The sequence below is a fragment of the Notothenia coriiceps genome, unplaced genomic scaffold, assembly GCF_000735185.1.
Source record: "Notothenia coriiceps isolate Sejong01 unplaced genomic scaffold, NC01 NC01_scaffold00023527, whole genome shotgun sequence".
Lineage (NCBI taxonomy): Eukaryota > Metazoa > Chordata > Actinopteri > Perciformes > Nototheniidae > Notothenia > Notothenia coriiceps.
In genome coordinates, this window is record NW_011356228.1 from 374,365 (window position 1) to 387,379 (window position 13,015).

Here is a 13,015-nt window from a genome sequence, read left to right on the forward strand (position 1 = left end):
GGGGGGGGTGCCATTTGTTTGTTTATGGGGGTGAGCTCCAATATCTCGTAGCCACGCCTCTGTATTGTCCACATCAGCTAATGCCCCCCTCACCCAGATTCAGGCAAATCAAAACAACCCTTTCAAAATCATTACAACTGACTGGGATACATGAGGTGACATCAGCTGTCTTGTGTTACTACAGCAACCGCAGCTACAAATATTCCCCGCCTAAAAACAACTCCTGTATCAAATCACCGCGGCCGCAATGAACCCGATCAGCACAAATGGAAATGAGCGCAGGCAACCGGCAGTTTGTCCGGAGAAGCACATCAAGAGGAGGATGAAAGTGGCAGCGCCTCATCCCCGGCTTAGCCCCCCTTCTCTTTGGACGGCACCTGATGAAAGTTGGAAACCATGGCAACAGGCACATACACAAGAGTCAGCTAAAACGCCGTCTCCATTGAAACGGAGCTCTATGAAGAGGCTTTGAGCGGCGCTCTTCAGTCACAGCTATACAACACTTTATACCATCAATAACACAGACAGATGCTGACAGCCCCGACTGATGCTAATTACAGATCGATGAATTTAACTGGGGGAAAAGCAAGTAGGGCTTTAAAACCAACACCACAGGGGTCTTTAATGATCAAGTGAAGATGTTGCCAAAAAAGGCTAGAGATATTTTCTAAAGAGTCCTAAAGAGATGTAAAACCAGTCCATGCTGTTTGTATGAACTCTTCCCCAAATCTGCCACTTTGACTTTCCGCTCCATCCGCTGAACATCTGCCTCAGAAGGGAGACCACCCCACCCTGCCCTTGAAAGTCCTCAGATTCCTTCCTAGTTAAGGAAATCATTAAAAGGAGGGCATATTGACTCAAAGTAGTCAGTCAAAGCAAGCACTTCCCCTGGGGCGGCTGCCTCCTAAACCCATTCTTCTGCTAAAACAGCCCCCAAACCATCATTACACCACTGACCTTCTGACTGACTCACCGATGTCACTATGTCAACACACAAAATGAGAATTAAGAAGGAGCATTCGGTGAGAATAAGGTCTCACATTAGTAGTTGAGCCAAAATGTAAGCCTAATTTAATTTGAAGAAATACACCGGAGCATCACTTATTTTGTTTACTGCAGAATATTACCCTAACAGGATTTTGGGTGGGGCACATTTGAGTTTTTTTTTGGATGGATGATGAGTGTCAGATCGAAGAGGACCAACATGTTCATCCAGTGAGGGAGGAGTGCCATCTGGAGGACACAAACATGTATGCACCATAGACTGTATATGGTATGCACACAGAGTGAACGGAGGGGAAGACCACTCCCAAGCATTGTTGCCATCATAGGCCAGCATCGTCAATGCTTCTGCTAAAAGGTCAAAATGCCCACGACAAGTGACCGTAGTTAGTGACATTTCTTTGTGGAGAACCATAACCTAGTACAGAATTTTAGAGTAAATCTTTGCAAAGAAAATGTATTTCTAACTCAGGACGGCATGTTATTGTGGACTAGAAGCAGCACTGGTGTCTGATGTGAGAGCACCATCTAGTGTTCACATGCAACTATTTCAGGGTGAAAAACATACAATTAAAATGTCATTTTCTGCAGACTTAATGTAAACGTTAAGACTTTCCAACGCGTACGTCTGCAGAAAAATGACTGCAGCCCGGCGCACTCCTTAAGGGAACCCAGGCAGGAAGTGATTCAGTGTGAGCCCTTCAGTGGCATTAATAATAGATGGGTGAGGAGAAGCTGGGAGCTTTTAGCTGATATAACAAGACACTCTACATATTACACCCTTTCAGACATATCATCTCAAATTACCTGGTTAGCGGGTGAGGTCGAGAGGGGCCGGAGCGTGTTCTATATGCTGAGTCAAGATTGCAGCAACTGATATATAAGCACGCCTTCTAAATTGATTCAATAGGCTAAAAATACATCCTTTGCTATGGTAAAATGGGAAATCCCTTGTTATAAAGACATTATCCTTAGAAAAGTCTATATTTCCCTTGCATTAGCCACCATCTACACAAGTATAACAGTACTAGGCTTCACCATCTGGGGGCAGTATTGACCCAATTATGATCAAAGCACTAGTGAGCCAAGAAAAGCTTCACCTCAGGCTACTTTAGCACACCTCCCCCTGGCTTAGCGAGGCTAATCCACCCTGTATGTATTCACACAAAACCTGGCCTGCTGCATCAACTCAGCCCCATTCTCCATTCATAATGCAACACGTCTCCTGCTCCCCTGTACTGCCACGGGGTTGTGTGCTGCATGCTAACCAAAATAGCTGGCCATTCAGGCTATTTAAGTGAATGGCTTACATCTTACTAGGCCACTACTGCAGCTCTACATTAGCCTCGACACAAACACCTTTCAAGGGGACACACTGATTTAGTGATCCTATATATGAACCAACCACCTGAGGCTTAGCTGTCAAAAACTCCACATCATTCCAGCACCGGAGCTTAGCCAATCGAGTGATGATTGTGTGGCATGGTAACAATCTCCAAGGAGACGCGGAGGAAAAATACAACGGGGATGGGCAGACGTGCAAGCAGCGAGAAAAATTATGAGGTGAAGAAAAACAAACAAAAAAATGGAGAGGAGGAAAGAAAATACCTGATAAAAATAAATAAAACAAAGGCATTGTGCAGTAAGCCTCATGTTAGAGTGAGTCGTGTGAGCAGTGACCCTTCCCCTGTAATTACATAAACACTCAGCCTTGCAGGGCAGGAAGCTGGGAGCACCGACATTACTCAACTCCTTTTTATGGCCCACAATGCACTTCATTTCCTGAGCATGCATTACACATACACCCACGGCACAACGCATTAAGACTTAGAATAGGTAAACTACAGGTGCTCTTACATAACGACTGTCTACTTTGTAATACAGCTAGTAATACATCACTATGTATCAAGTTTAAACTTTTGATAAGGTGATGATTGAAAATTAAATTACAAGCATTGTTATTTTACATTTAAACTCTAGCCACCCGTGTCCTGCTGATATGTTTCCACTCAAACCAAATTGAAGTGTATCTATTTTCCAAGTCAGTCTCATATCTGACTAAATCACCAAAAAAAAAGTATTTGGATATTTCCGTAACTGACTCATAACGGCAGAAATGCAGGTGCACAAACAGGCTTGCTGTAGAGTAGTAGTCTGTTCTTCCAACCATTACCGTCTATTCAAATAAGAATCAGATACGGGTTCTGTTCTTGAATAGATAATGGACATGTAAACAAATAACAGCAAATATAAAGATGGCAATCTGGAGCAGAAAGTGAAGGCGGAACATATGGAAATATTCCTACACAATAACACAATATTAGCATTGCAGTGGTGGAAAAATTACTCCGATCCCTTACTTAAGTAAAAGTACTAATATCCCAGCCTAAAAATGCTCCACTAGAGAAAAATCATGTATCAAAATTAAAAGTACTACAAAAGTGTAGTATCGTTATAAAATAGGGCTGCTCGATTATGGCAAAAATCATAGTCTCGATTATTTGGGTCAATAATTGTAATTGCGATTATTAAATGCGAATATTCATTGACTTTGAAAACATCCATTTATTGGAGAAAAAAAAATTTGAACAGTATTTTTTTAACAGTTGATTACCCTGAACTTTAAGTATAACTCAACTGAAAAACCCAAATAATAAAAAAATAATTGTTTTATTTTGATTACGTTGTTTTTCGTAATCGTTGCAAGCCATAATCGTAATCGCGATTAGAATACGATTAATTGAGCAGCCCTATTATAAAATATTGAATAATTTTGTTTTTCTCATTAGAAAATACGTAAGAGTTTTTTGGATGTAGTAATTTGTCAATATGGAGCAGATTTTGGAAAGTACTGAGAAAATAAATAGTAAATATATAACGTATAAACACACAAAAGTAACTAGAAGATGTAGTGCAGTAAAAGTACAATATTTCCCTCTGAAATGTAGTGGAGTAGAAATCAAAAGTAGCAGAAAATGGAAATACTCAAGTAAAGTAAAAGTATCACAAAGATATACTTAAGTATAGTACTTGAGTAAATGTACTTATTTACTTTACACCACTGCTAACTTGTCCATGTTGACATTTTATATGTTATTTGTTGCTTTGGAAATGTCTCCGTATCTTATACTATCATACAAATAAAGATGTCAGTCTTGCTTTGAGACATCTAGATTTCAAACAATTAGTCAATTAGCTGATGAGCAAAAACACTAAGTCCGCATCCATTTTAACTTATGGATTTAATGACCCTTTAATAATTAGCTAGTAGTAGCATCTGAGCTGTGAGGATATACTACTTCTATTTGTCCTATAGTACAGTAAATCAGAGATGTTCAGATGTGGGATATTTCCCACCATTTCTTTACATTGTGACTTCAGAAAAAAGTTAATAAATCCTTTGAAAACAAGCATCAATCTTAACAAGTGCGACGTGGTTGGAGGACTCACCAGCAGTGGAGCTGTGAGACTGTCAGTCAGGAGCCCGGCCTGGCAGGTGGCCCCAGGGTCACAGTCCAGCACCAGAGGTCAGCCTCTGAAACACGTGTCAAAGGATACAAAATGTAAATCCTAATGCTTAAGAAATGTAAAACAGTCTAGGGTTTAAAGCATAGGAATTTTACACACACACACACACACACACACACACACACGCTCTGAATGCCATNCAGCCTCTGAAACACGTGTCAAAGGATACAAAATGTAAATCCTAATGCTTAAGAAATGTAAAACAGTCTAGGGTTTAAAGCATAGGAATTTTACACACACACACACACACACACACACACACACACACACACACACACACACACACACACACACACACACACACACACACACACACACACACACACACACACACACACACCAATGCTCTGAATGCCATATATGGAGAACCTTTTAAAAACAATGATTCAAAAAAAATGAAACCACATTGAAATAGATGATAAGACAGTAATATCACACAGAAAGGGGTAGTTAGCAGTAGAGCTGCAGGTATCATGTTAAGCATGTAATAACAGGTTGATTATGTTCTACCTCCCGTCTGAAACATGGGCTATTTGCAGAGTTATCATAGAACGTGGAACAAAAAGACGCACAAGAAAAAACCCACCACTTCCTATTGTGTAACACTTCCTCTGATTCACTTCAGGTTTTCTGAAAGGCTCCCTGTAAGACCTCTACCACACAATTGACTTTATCGGGTCACATTTTGTGAAAGAAGGCAATCAGAGGTTATCTGAAAAAGCCCTGGTTGAGAGGACAGGCTCAGAGACACCATTAGCACCAGGACACTTCTCTCTTAGCCACACAAAAGCAGGGGAATGGAGGCAGTGTTGCATGAATGTGATCAGACTTCAAACCCTGAAACTTCAAACTCACAAGAACGCTGTGGGGGAAACGGTTGGTGACACAAATGTGATCGAACACGACACTGTGAGAAGGGCAAAAGAAACAAAAGTAAAAGCAGGAAAGGACTGGATGCTAGAATAAAAAAGAAAGACGGTGTAACAGTGTTCCTTCAGCACAGCTGACATGTCACAGGGGGAATTTTTGGGTGACATCTGTGGCAGGGCATCATGGGAGTCAGCTATGCATCATGATTACAGCTGGGGGCCACAACATAAGGCCAAATCATTCCTTGAATGAGCACATGAGGTGAACGGGCTTACAGTGCTGTGGAGCAGCACTTTAGTATTTGAGGAAACAGGAAATGATGGTATGTTTCTCAATGGAATTACAACATTCACAGCCACAAGATATCATAAGAACCATGGAGCCATCAGTTAACTAATTAATCATTATCTTGTTACCGAAAAAGACAATTAAATGGATATCATTTGGATTTTTTCAGTAGCAGTACGAGTTTTGGTACCAATTCTGAAAGGGTATTTATTTACATCACTATTTTATTTATTTAGAGAATGTTCCTGATGTAGAGCATACAAAAAGATGGACATAATGTCATTTATATGTGTCAATCTCAGCAGGGCCCTTTTCATATTGAAAAGAGAAGACTCTATTGAATACTTTTTAAAATAGTAATTGAGAAAAGTAAATATAACAATATATAAGTTATGAATTAAAACATGGGTTTAAAGCCATATTAGCGACTCTGTGAGGCTGCACTGTGAGCTAAATGCTAACGTCAGAATGCTAATATGTTGATTTGTAGCTCTCCATTTTAATAGCAGTGAGGAAAATACCGTGTATAACTCTTTTCCAGAATCTTTATTTAAATTGGAAAGACTGTTGCAAATGACGCACCAAAATCACTACTGTTCCATTCATTATCATTATTCCCTTTAGGTTTGTGGTTTCTCCGTTTATAAGAATACCATCATTCACCTCTTGTGGGAAAAGACCCACATGATGAGATCATACTGAAGTGGCACTGTGAGAGTGAGCGTGTCCCTTCAATGACATGCAAAGGAACAACTATTGCCCAGTTAACCAGTGTTCTGAGGGTGGTCAGTGTTTTGTTTCCATTAGCCCGGAGGCATCAACTAGTCACATGATGACTCTTTTTCTTAACAAAAACTTGAAAGAAGTCATTTAAATAAGGAAAGTGAGAGGGAACGGCAGGTTAAGGGTGTAGAAATTCAATATCCTTATAATCAAACAACTGCTCTCAGCATGCTTACCGGCACAACTGCTCTGATATGGCTTTACTCCCACAGGATCAGAGGCAATAACACAAACGCTGCTCGGTGTATTTCCCTCTGAACCACGCACAAACTTCCCACTGTTCCAAAGATTGATTTCCTTGTTTTCATTTGTCATTTCCAGAGACTTGAACAGTAGGATTTGAAAGTTTTGTGTACAAGAACAGTTTCATAAGGCTGCAAGAGTGCTTTTAAAAAAGGAGGAAGAAGTGGCAGAGACACATTTGAATCCGTGCTCTTGCATCTTCAGTTTGTTAACAGCATAAGACAACATGCCAAGCACATTTGTTTGGTTTTAATAGACTCTCCGCCACATGAAAGGGTCAATACATGTGGGCCAACATGTGTGGACCTGCTGTAAACTGTGTGAGATACAGACATGTGCAGAATCTGGATATGAAGCAGGCCACTGAGGTAATCAATGGACGCTGTATGTGGAGCATGTCCATTTGTCACCCACATACACATGTACACTCATCAGCACTTTATAGAGTCGATCCTCATTGGTGTAAATGGGGTGGAGGAAATCTTGGAAAACACCAGCAGAAAAACTACACCCTGCATAATGGTCATGAAGTTAATAATAAGTCATGTTGGATTTATTGCAGGGCCATAAACACAGTGAGGTGTACTTGGTAAATTGGCCACAGGGTGTAAAGTTCATTATACTATCAAAAGAAGGGCTGCTCAACTTTGCTAATATCACAAATGATCATACATGCTACTCAAAAATGTCCATGAAAAATGTAGATTGAATGTTCTGTCTTTTGAATTTATGTTATTTTAAATGTACATCGTTTTGATTTCTGTGGGGTTTTTTTCCCTCCTGTTTTGGTTTCAATGTAGTCTTCACTGTACAGTAGAGAAGCTTCCGCCTGTCGCCTTTTAAGAGAGACACCAAACTAAAGGAAGTGACACTGGGATATAAATCAGTCCTCGCAGTGTTTCAACACCACTGAATAAAACTTCCATTACAACTCGAGTTGCCATGACAACTTGTATTCCCCTGTCCCTACAACAGAGTTACTGAAGCCCACGGAGCTTCATTAGGAAGAACCCCCCACAGATCAGTTACATGAAGTGGAGATCCTCGGACTGAAATGTCAGAACAAATGACCTGTTGAAGATTATAAACTGGTTTACACATGCTAGGCTAGTGTCAAAATGCTTCAATAATGCATTTGTAATGTGGATAAATACTTAAAATAACCACCCATTTGTTTTCTAAACTATAAGAATCAAAATAAATGGGCCTTATGTAATGTATATAACATGTAAGTGTATATTTGCAATGTTATAATGATAACAAAAATAATCTATCACGATGAAATACATCACAATATAAAATTGCTCCTTGTTGCCAAAGTGAAATACTTTCATACAACCTTTCCATATTCTTAATATGAATAAACATATCCACAAATGAAGGGTTAAAAGTAAGACAGGTTTGGAGTATTTGACAGTTTAACACCATGTGGATGGGGGTTTGGTGCGGGGGCAGCACGGCAACAGTTTCTTGCAAAATCAGAATTTGTAGCATGCTGATCCACCATCTGTGGCGACACCCTGCTATGTGTGTCCACCGTCACGTAGGCGGCCACACGAGGATCTCATGCCCGCCTGCTTTCACATACAATAAAAAGATCATCACCATGTTTTTATTTTTTGGTAAAATCATAAGTTTTAAATATTACAGCAGGAGAGTGGAGGAAAACCTCCAACAGTCTGCTTTCTCTGCTGTAGATCTGAGCCTGGAGGGGTTTTCTGTGCATGTGTGAAAGGTGTGGGGGTAGGGTCACACAGTGACAGCCTTTTCTTTCCGAGTGGGTTATTCATAGCATTATGTTGAGATTTTCTATTCAAGGTCCACTTTACTTTTGTGCCACATTTACTCTCAAGACGCTGCGTATTACAGGGAGTGACAAATGAAAGCATCCTGTTGGAGGCATTTGAATGGAATGCCTGCGAGAAGAAGAATAAAAAAACAAAACAGATACTTTCTCTCTTCTAATACTGTGCATGCTTAGGGTTTCAGATAAAGCCAACATCACAGCGCGGAAGTGAGGCGGTTCAGAGGAATGCTCGAGTCTACCAGCACAGCAGATCTGAAACTGGCACACACATTGACTCATAACACATCAGAGACACACATCAAAAGTATATTAGTTGCCACCGCCAAAGGCTGCAAACACAAACCCACCACAGCGAGGACCTCCACTGCTCTGCACCATCTTTCTCTACTAATTTAACAGCAAACAGTGAGCATGACCTGTTAACCAACAAACATTAAATAAGCTGTTTGGGGATTGACTGAAAAACACATCCAGTCATCTAAACTACCGTAGATACAACTTTTAAAGTAGGCTCAAATTGAAATCAATACATTGTGATATGCTCTCTTTATATTAATAATTCAGCTGAAACAAGCAGCCTACATCCAGGGGGGGGGGACACACAGTCAGCCTTTCCTACTGAGTGATTCATGCATGTCATCACTTCGGCTATGATCTGCTTATGAACAAGAGCAGGCATGCAAGAGCAATGGAAGAGAGGCAAATTAGATTATAGTCTACGGCAAAAATCTAGTTAGGCACACTTTCCACTGCACTGTAGCTGCGAGGCAAGTGCCTATTCAACTATGTTCTTTCATTTCAAACCTTTAAAAACTAATTGAAAGTGTTTTCGAAATTAAACGATGCCTCAGTCACCTTCTCCCCAGCATTAAGCCGTGTCATGGTAATGGTGTTAGAGCAGAATGCTGAACAGACTGAAATACTTAGGAGGAAGTTAATCCGAATAACTGAACAAACAGCATTACGCCACAGCGAGGGATCAATACAGCTCTATCTGCATAAAGACAGCCTGGCCCAGCATGCTGCCTGAAGTGAGTGTGCAATACAGGGGTGTGGGTACTAACAATATGATGCAAACAGATTTCTAAATCATAAAATGTTGTGTTAGAGACGTGTTGGTTCAACGGTGGTTATATTCACAACATCACAACACGTTGCACAAGTGCTCATGTTATTGTCTTCCTAGCATAAATCACAAAAACAACATGCAAAAGTAAAGTAGGAGCTCAAGTGGCTCAATAATACATTTCACCCTGGTGAATTCACATATTTAAAGACAAAAGGCTGCATGCAGCAGATAGTACGTACGAGAAGTATTAACGTCTTCCACCACTGTAGAGGACATAAACAGATGCAGAAATGTCACAACAATACAGTTTAACCACACACATTAGCTGTTAAAACAATGACTAGAGGAGACGTTTAGCATCAGTGGAGCGACTTGCTGCCGGAAATACAATAAATACTGTGACTGTCAGCAGGACTACAGTGAGCCTCATACCGAGAATAACTGCAGTAACCCAACCTGAGGCCGGCGGCTCCGTGACACTGGGTGTGTTCACGGGAGTGGGTTGCAAAGAGGGGTCTGGACCCCTTGGCGACTGTGTGACATTCCAGTGAGGTCAACAAGTTATTCCTAATTAGAGAATGTCTAAATATTTCTATTGTAAAGCACTCCCAATACTGTTTCCCAAATAAATGTACAGCTTAACGACAGAAAACAACCTTTCCTCTAAAATGAGTGTGTTTGTAGGAGTTTGAAATGAAAACGTCTGAGCAGATCTGCCTTAAAGGTCAATGGGAGGACAGGTGGAAAAGAGGAATAATTAAAATCAACTACCAATACATCAACTCAACCCTCATGTTACGACCGTAGCTACAGGATCTACAGTTTATGAACTAGAAAACACATTTGTGCAGAAAGAATGTGGGAAATCCTCTTGGGGGTGAACAGAGTTCATGACGTTCGCACAATGAAAGACTATTTTAAATCATTCTAAAAACATCTCTGTCCCTATTGTTAATTAAGCACACATAATGCAAACACTGATGTAAAGCTCTGGCAAAAGTCTTATCTCATGTCAACAATATTGTCACGTAAAAAAAAAAGAATGGGAGTAAAAAGCTTTATGACAATATTAAAGCCAGATTAGAACTAAAAGTGTAAAAGCTAAAGCTAGAAATGGCTGTGCCTTAATGCAACTGGCCGCTACCTGCATTAGAGTAGGACTTATGAGGGAATACACTGTGCCGAAAAAGACGCAACTGTGTCTGCAACTTCGACATGCAAAATAAAGAAGAATGGCACAACAAGTTAAACCACAGTCCTACAACAGTGGCACAAGTCAAGCATTTTTTTCCCAGCCTTTATTTCCAAGTCTACACCGACTCAGACTATGAGAGCAGAAATGTGTGTCCATCTGTTAGGCAAGAAAGGTGATACAGCAGCGGCACATATAAGGAAGACAAATTGCAAAAGATAACCTGGAGGCATGTTATTTCAAACAGCATAACTGGATTTGCCATGAGATAATGACGCTTTTTATGTTTTACGAGTTTTCTTGACACAAAAGAAATGCACCAATGACTAATATTAGTGCACAGAATTATTTTCTCCCCTCAAAAACACTCTGCACAGCCATGTCTGAGAGCTTGTTCATTTTTTTGTGAAATGAGGCCGGTAAATTTCTAAATACAAATCTCTGAACTAATGCACGAGTCTATACTTGTGTGTAACAAGCCATTACGTAGCAACAGAAAAAAAATACCAATTTGCACAAGTAGACACCATGAGTCTTTTGAGACTAATGTCACGTTGTATGACAACCTCATTAGAGTTGCACTTGCCTAAGAAATCATTCATTCTGGTTTTCTGGGACGTTTCACTTCCACTTTCAGAAGCTTTGCAGAGACAGGGCGGAAAGGAAACAACATTTACTTCCGTGCTAGAGTTGAGTCGTGCAGACAAAAGATGCAAATAGGAAAACAACCAACCATAGTCAGCAACTTTTAAATGAAATTGCAGTGACACGTTTATTACTAGACAGTGAGATCTTATGAGCCTGTGGTGGAATTATATTAAAGTACAAATATTTGAGTACTGCAATAAAAGTAGAACTTTTTATGTTGAATTTCCTATACTACAATTTAGAGTGAAATATTGAACTTTTTGTGCAACACAATTTGAATTTATTTTAAAACCTATATTGAGCATAAATATTTCAATTCAATGCCTAAAAAAGGACTTCATTCAGCTGATAGTAGGCTACTTCTGTCCTTACTGAGGATTTGAGATGTTGAATTTAGGAGTGTTTATTTTAAATCATGCATTGATTGAAGAACAATCAACAATCATCAAGACAAACCAGCTCTAACCAGCTGTCAGTGTGAGCATTTCCTTTAATGCAGCTGTACTGATGAATATTTACTGTCTGTAAAAGAACAGTTTTAATCCGAGTCATGCGGTTAGTTTTAAACTGGATACGTTACCTGTCTCTGTAGTGTTCACGAAGTCCAACACAGCTGATTACCTGGCTTTAGTAATAGGCTATATGGGTCACGCATGTAACATTCAATGCCCCTGGCCAAATAAAGGAAAAATCTAGCTAGCAGTGTAGCCTAACCTAACGTCTACCTTGAGACCGCTGCCCTGAAAAGGGGAAGTTAACGGGGCACCGAGGGTGTAACTTAAAAACACAACACAAATAGTTTCCATTATTTATTTTTTACAGTAACTTTGCAATAAGAGGTAGGGGTGGGGGGTTACATTTTCGCCGGACACGTTTATTATCCATCACTAAATTTGCCTCCGAGCCGAAGAACTAAATGTAACACTCAAAACAAGCCTGACTGAATGGCAACCGGTGGATAGTATAGGTGGTTAGTTGAGATGACAGAAAAAGAGGAGATAAAGTAGTAATTGTCTCTGTTATTTACCTTGATGCTCGTAGAGAAAACACTGGTGTCGACGTCTGGATACCACGCTAGAAAGCCAGCGGTACGGGCTGAAAGAAGAAGAAAAGCGATTTGCTGTTGCTGTTTCCGGGTTAGTTATCGAGCGTCATTGTGGCCGTCAAACGAGAGGGGAGTTCGGTTTGTTCCACCTCTGAGCGCGGAGGGGGAATTTATACACCTTCCTTGCCTGACTGAAGATAGACCCGCCCGGTCAGAGATGACCCGCTGCTGTGTTTTAACGGTGGTTTCAACCGGATTACAATTTACCTATACTATCATTTGTGTCTCACCGTGGCGTTAATTAGGGCTTTTGACCGCGAGACACAGTTAGGCCTATGTAAAATTGACTTTACCGAAGTTTCTTTGAGCAAGAAGCTAATTTACATCTTAAACAATCTCTAGGAGGCGCTAATGTGCCATTTCTTCCGACCGGGTTCCGATACATTAACATCAGTCACATATGTATGAATCATAGACTGTATATATAAATGAATATAGGCCTGGCAACCAAGTAGCCTACATAAGATAATGAAATTAAGG

At 40.3% G+C, this 13,015-nt stretch overlaps 1 protein-coding gene and 1 long non-coding RNA gene across 2 annotated transcripts in view; one reads left to right on the plus strand and one right to left on the minus strand.

The window, feature by feature from the left end:
* Positions 1 to 5,246, plus strand: part of LOC104954578 (uncharacterized) — a 20,142-nt gene extending 14,896 nt beyond the window's left edge. The window contains exon 3 of the long non-coding RNA XR_799348.1: positions 5,236 to 5,246. This is a non-coding gene — a long non-coding RNA (uncharacterized lncRNA). The remainder of the gene's footprint in view (positions 1 to 5,235) is intronic.
* Positions 1 to 12,593, minus strand: part of fam49bb (family with sequence similarity 49 member Bb) — a 32,010-nt gene extending 19,417 nt beyond the window's left edge. The window contains exons 1-2 of the mRNA XM_010781707.1: positions 12,458 to 12,593; positions 4,453 to 4,537 (exon numbers count right to left, since the gene is read on the minus strand). The gene's annotated coding sequence lies outside the window, so the exon portion shown is untranslated. The remainder of the gene's footprint in view (positions 1 to 4,452; positions 4,538 to 12,457) is intronic.
* Between the last annotated feature and the right edge of the window lie 422 nt (positions 12,594 to 13,015).